At 45.9% G+C, this 6,887-nt stretch overlaps 1 non-coding gene across 1 annotated transcript; it reads left to right on the forward strand.

The window, feature by feature from the left end:
* Positions 1–2,644: 2,644 nt before the first annotated feature.
* On the forward strand, positions 2,645–2,716 carry trnaw-cca (transfer RNA tryptophan (anticodon CCA)). Its single transcript has one exon. It is a non-coding gene; the product is annotated as a tRNA-Trp (tRNA).
* The last annotated feature ends 4,171 nt before the right edge of the window (positions 2,717–6,887 follow it).

Raw genomic sequence — 6,887 nt, forward strand, 5'->3', positions numbered from 1 at the left:
CCTCCATCTGCCACTCCTCAGCCCATTGGCCCATCTGATCAAGGTCCCATTGTGATCTGAGGTAACCTTCTTTGCTGTCCACTACACCTCCAATTTTGGTGTTATCTACAAACTTGCTAACTATACCTCCTCCGTTTACATACAAATCATTTATATAAATGACAAAAAGTAGCGGACCCAGCATCAATCCTTGTGATACACCATTGGTCACAGGCCTTCAGTCTGAAAAGCAACCCTCCTTCACCACCCTCTGTCTTCTGCCTTCTAGCCAGTTCTGTATCCAAATGGCGAGTTGACCCTGCATGCCATGAGATTAAACCTTGCTCACCAGTCTCCCATGAGGAACCTTGATGAACGCCTTCCTGAAGTCCAGAGAGATCACGTCCATCGCTCTGCCCTAATCAATCCACTTTGTTACTTCTTCAAAAAACTCAATCATGTTCATGAGACATGATTTCCCAAGCATAAAGCCATGCTGACTATCCCTAATCAATTCTTGCCTTTCCAAATACATGTAAATCCTGTCTCTTAGGATTCTCTCCAAAAACTTGCCCATCACGGATGTCAGGTTCACTGGTCTATAGTTCCCTGGCTTTTCCTTACCACCTTTATTAAATAGTGGCACCACATTAGCCACCTTCTAGCCTTCCGGCACCTCACCTGTGACTATTAATGATACAAATATCTCAGTAAGAGGCCCAGCAATCACTTCCCCAGTTTCCCATAGAGTTCTAGGGTACTCCTGATCAGGTCCTTGGGATTTATCCACTTTTATGCATATCAAGATATCCAGCAATTTCTCATCTGTAATATGGGCATTTTTTCAACATGTCACCATCTACTTTCTCACATTCTATATCTTCCATGCCCTTCTCCACAGTAAACACTGATGCACAATATCCGTTCAGTATCCCGCAACACCCCCCCATCTACTGCAGCTCCACACAAAGGCCGCCTTGCTGATCTTTGAGGGGCCCTATTCTCTCCCTTGTTATCCTTTGGTCCTTAATGTATTTATAAAAACCCTTTGGGTTATCCATGACTCTATTTGCCAAAGCTATCTCATGTCCCCTTTTTGCCCTCATGATTTCCCTCTTAAGTATGCTCGTACTGCCTTTATACGGTAAGGATTCACTCAATCTCTCTGTCGATACCTGATATATGCATCCTCTTTTATCTCATTTTCTCTAGTCATCCAGCATTCCCCAACCTGGGTGGGTTGCGCTTCGGCGGGTCGGTGTGGACTTGTTGGGCCGAAGGGCCTGTTTCCACACTGTAATCTAATCTAATCTAATCTAAACCTACCAGCCATTCCTTTCACCCCAACAGGAATATACTGTGTCTGGACTCTTGTTATCTCATATTTGAAGACTTCCCATTTTCCAGCAGTCCTTTAACCTGCGAACATCTGCCCCAATCAGCTTTTGAAAGATCTTGCCTAATACCTGAGTCTTTCTCCAATTTAGAACTTCAACTTTTAGATCTGATATATTATTTTCAATCACTATTCTAATGTTAATAGAATTATGGTTGCTGCCCCTTAGGTTTTGCACCCTCGCCAGTATGTACATCCACATTGTGAATTAGAAAATGTCCTTGTACACACGTAACAAATTCCACTCTTTGGCAGATAGGTAAATGGGCAGGAGTTATACCTTGGGTCCACTCTTCCTTCATTCCCATCAACCCTAACCCCATTCCCACCCCAATAGTCCAACGGCACTTTCCCCTGCAACTGCCGAATGTGTGACACCAGCCCATTTACCTGCTCCCTCCTCACTATCCAAGGGTCCAAACTTACCTTCCAGGTGAAGCAGCACTTTACCTGCACTTCCCACAACCCAGTCTATTGCATTTGCTGCTCACAATGTGGTCTCATCTACATTGGGAAAAACGAAGCATAAACTGGGTGACTGCTGCACAGAACATCTACGTTCTACCTGCAAAAAGACCCTGGGCTTCCAGTTGCCTGCCAATTCCACACCTCACCCTGTTCCCTGGCCAATATCTCTGTCTCAGGTTTGCTGTAGTGTTCCAGCGAAGCTCAGCACCAGCAGAACGAAGAGCGCCGAATATATACACTTGGGGACCATACATCCCTCCGGTCCCAATATCGAATTCAATAATTCTAGGGCCTGAAATCCATAGTATCCTCGTCCCTTCCACACACACCAAGCCTTGTTATCACATAGTCTGTCATTACACACTACCTATTCTTAGCCATGAACAGTCTCCATTCACCCTCCCACGCAAATCGTTATCAACTCCTTTTCCTGTCCAACAGTTCTTCCCTCGCTTTGGGCTCTGTCCTGATCTATCATTAACTGCATCCGCCTTCCTCCCACAATATCTCCTGCATATAAACCAACGTTTTCCCAGTCACCATCAGTTCTGTGGAAGGGTCACCGGCAACTACTGTTTTTTGTTTCTGATATACAGAATCCACAGTTCTTTCACCTTTTTATTGAGGTAGAGTTGGAAATTGTTTCGAGAGACAGAAGGTGTGCGGGGGGTGGGGGGGGGGGGGGGTGGGGGGGGAGACAGAACAGACATGAACTGTTGATCTCCGTTGTTACTCATAACGTGAAATCGTTGCAGTGCGATCACTTCCCTTAAGCATGAATAGAGATCCCTGCCCAACCGTGAGCTTGTGGCGCAACGGTAGCGCGTCTGACTCCAGATCAGAAGGTTGCGTGTTCGAATCACGTCAGGCTCACTAACGTCAACTTCTTGCATTTCAAATCAAGAAAGGAGTAGGTTCACTCCGTATATCTGTTGAGACAAATCTTCATTGTGGAAACTTTCGATCACACACGTGAAGCTTTGCGATCTGTTTGATTTGTGAACCCTGTGTCAAGGGGAGGGGTGCCCATTTTCTGGGTAAATGCGCAACTCCCCCAGTTCATCACGGGATTGAAACACAGCCGCCTCCCTCTGGGCAGCCGCTTCGCTCAGTTGGTGACAGCGCGGTGTGAGTAACATAATACCAATACTTTTACAACATAATCCAAAGATTCCAAGCTTTATGTTTCAATCTATCATGAGAATGACAGGGAGTTCAGATAGAAATGTTTCCCACCAACAGCAAATCCTTTCCTCTCACTGGACACAGTTAAAATTATCTTTATTCAACAGAAGGAGCGGAAACTCTAGTCTGACGGCCCCTCTCCACATTAACGGTGAGCCTGAATTTTATAAACGGTGTCAGTAAAATCCAGTGGCGGACACTGATTTGGTTCAATCGATTTTTTTGCCAAGAGTAATTCACCAAGAGGATGCTGCTGTGTGAAACAGCGTGGGGAATTACTGCAGGGCCACCTGCGCATGGGACACACCGCAACTGATGTGTTTCACCTTCACCAGTTTATTCCTATCTCGGAGAAGAGAGGTTTGATGATTCGGATCATAGCAGCCAGACAGAGGACAGGAGAAGAGCACTCAGACCTTCACAAGCTTGTCACCACAGCTGGGTCATCGTGGCCCGTGTGTCAGTATAGGATAGTGAGCTGCATCTTCTGACCGGAAGCACAGCAAATTGGAGTGCTGGTGGGACTATCACACAGGAGAAAACGGCTTCGACCTATCAGCTGGAGTGGCTCCCAATGCGCAACTCCGCTCACCTCAACTGAATAACTGTAAACAAATTACTCAGTGATTCAAAGGAATACTCGGTTTTGAATCTGCATTGTGTCATGTACCTTCGAGAATGATGTCAAAATACCTTCATTTCTGTGATGGAGTATCCTGGTGGGCAGAATATATCCGTTGTCAAATTTCCGAAGTTCTGTTGGTCCAACTCAGAATCACGAAATGTGGGACAGCGCAGACTGAGGCTACGCAGCCCACCTTAGCTCTGCTGGTTCAACACAATATGTAAATAAGTGTCTCATTCTGTCGCCTTCTCCCTGTAAATCTGCACATTGTTACATTGAACGTGACCACCGAATTCCCTTTTGTGTCCATTGAATCTACCTCTTTGTCACTGTCAGACAGCGACTTACTGACCCCACTCCCTGTGTGAAAACGGTCTTCCTAATGTCACTTTTACTTATTTTCCTGATGACTTTAAATCCCTGTCAAATCGTTCTCGATCCTTTCAGGCCTGGGAGCATTTTCACTGCATTATTTCCTCTGTCTAAAACCCTCATGACGTGGAAAACTTCAATCAGACCAGCTTTCAGCCCTCTGTTCACCAAAGACAGCTGCCCCAAACTTTCCAATCTCCCTTCATTGCTGACATTCCTCAGGACGGCACTATTCACGTTAACCTGTTCAGCGCTGTCTGCAATCACTTCACTTCCTCGCTTCCTGAAGTGTCACCCTCAGAATTGAGCGTAATACAGGTAGAGGATTCATTCAGACTCGGATTGCGCGGGCGAAAAATCTGCAATACTTGTTTTCACTTTGAACACGTGTTTCCCTTCGCCGTGTTCACTGCAATGGCAGCTCTGCGCCGTCCCTAATTCAGGCAGTCCGATCTTATTTAACAAAGCGGCTTTTTGAGAAAATTGATCGGGCATTTTTGCTCAGGTCAATTTAAGGAATGATGGTTCGCCTGGGATTGGAACCCCGGAACTCTCACACGTCTGCATTCGCTAGAAGACCCAAAGCTAGAATCATATCCCAGACTAACGAGCCACCAGCCATGGGTGCAGCCACCCCCTGAAGCAGCTGAGACTTGCTCAGTACGAAATACATTGCACATTGCTCCCAGAATTGCAAGAAGAGAAGAGTTTCAAGGACATCTGCTTCTCAATCTGTGTCCCTGCTCCCAGGACGCTGCTGTTTGTCCCGTCCCCAGGGACCGGGCTCTCTCCACTGATGGATAATTGAACCATTTCGTTTCTACTTGCAAGCTGTGCTGGTGGAAGGCAGAGCCCATTCACTCTTCTGCTCTCTCACACTATTACGTGAGGCAGGAGAAGTCAGTTACAGTCATGCGTAGGAAATGGGCAACTTTGAACTTGTTACAAAGGTCTTGTTAACGGAGAGATAGAAAAATGGTGTGCTGTCTGGACAGAGAGAAATGGACACCGGAGACTCTTCCCTCAGGTAAATTGGTATCAGTGCATTTTTGTGCAGCCTGCTTGGTGTTCAGAACTTGTCTTGACAGCAATCCCGCAGAAAGTCTTTTTTACATGGCTGTTGGTTTCTTTACTGCAGGAAATGGACTAAAACAGCAAGTCATGTGTTTCAACTTCACCGCATTATCAGCTCATTGGCATCTCAGAGAAGTGGTTTTGCGATTCAGTTCATAGGAAACCGACGAAGAACAGGAGAAGACCACTCAGACCTCCAAAAGCACGTCACTTGAACGGTGTGAGTTTCGCGACAGTATCGGCATGATAGGGGACATTTCGACACTCAGGAAGTCGTTTGAAAGGCAAGATGCTGAACAGAATACCATCGCAAAGGAAAATCGCTCAAGGAGACATTGAACAACAGCAGGGGATGGTTTCGATCCATCGACCTCTGGGTCTTGCACGTTCCCGCTGCGCCACTCTGCTCCTATGCCCAGCATCGTATTCCACAGGTCCCTGCAGCCTTTCGTCGGGCGCGTGGCATGCACGTTCGAGACTGATGTCAAAGATATTCACTGTTGTCGTCTTATATGGTGTTGCGCAGACGTATGGAGACTGTGTAAATATAAACTTTTTCTAACTTCCCACATTCTGTTGGTCGAACTGTGATTTCACTCTGAATAGACGCCATGCGGCCCACCTTCGCTCTGCTGGGTCGACACCATTTCACTTGCCTGTTTTCTGCCCCATTCCTTCTCCAGGCAGCCCAACATCGTTTCACGACGGTGCTTTTTGAGAAAATAAATGGGCCATTTTTGCACAAATCAAGTTCAGAGACTTGATTTTTTTGGGAAGCGGATGAGAAGGCAAGGTGCAGAACAGAGTGCCGTTATACGGGAAAGCTGCTAAAGACGACGTTGAATGAATAGGGGAGAATGGTTTTTCTTTTGGGTTTTGGTCCCAACGCGCACGCGTTGTGCCATTCTCCTGCATTGCTCGGCAGTTTTTCCAGAGAAGTATTCAGCTTTTCATCTGGCGTGTGGCAGGCACGTTTGAGAATGAGGTCAAAAGATCTTCACTGTTGTCGTGTCATATGCTGTTGTACAGACATATCGTCGATGTGCAAAAATAAACTCTTTCTAAATTTTTACATTCTGTTTTTCGAACTGTGATTTCGCTCAGAATCACTAATTATCAAAACTCGCAATATTCAAACTTTAACAAAGTGCTCATAGAAATGATTAGTGAACACGTGGAAGAAATTCTTCCAACCTTACCTGGGGAATTTCGCTTTGACGGGCCTTGAACTTTAAGTGGAAGGAAGGGAAATTTGCCTCGAGGCTGCTTAATGTGGAGATGTGTTCTCCATGTAAACTGGTCGTAGTGGACCATCCCAGTGCTTCCCGATGCGGGGCTGCCTGACCCCCAGGGAGGTTTACTTGTAGCAACTGGAGTGAATCCAGAGAGGGAACAGACTCTGCAAAGGTGCTCAAATACTTTCTATCTCTCTTTTAGGTATTTTCCTTGTGTATTCCCTCAGTTTTGCACGTATGCAGTTTGCACGCTGGAAAATGCTTTTTTCCTCATGTTCACAATTAAAAGTGTCGTTTCTCATGGAACTGAGCCGCATTGAAAGGATTGGCATATTGATATATATGTGTGCACGCATTTAGTTGAAGATTAGATTAGATTAGATTTGAATGAAGTTTTCCTCTAAACACACCTAAGTCTATCTGCTGCATGAGGGATTTCAGGTTTCTGTGTGCTGGGTATTATGTGATCAGCAGGAATCTGGCAAACTACGGGAACTGCCACCCATGTTATGTTCGTTTAAGTGTCCCGCCAACGATCACTTATTTTGTGATT

Source organism: Chiloscyllium plagiosum, unplaced genomic scaffold (genome assembly GCF_037043375.1).
Source record: "Chiloscyllium plagiosum isolate Xiang-an unplaced genomic scaffold, Cpla_swu_hap1 HiC_scaffold_27, whole genome shotgun sequence".
NCBI classification, from domain to species: Eukaryota; Metazoa; Chordata; class Chondrichthyes; order Orectolobiformes; family Hemiscylliidae; genus Chiloscyllium; species Chiloscyllium plagiosum.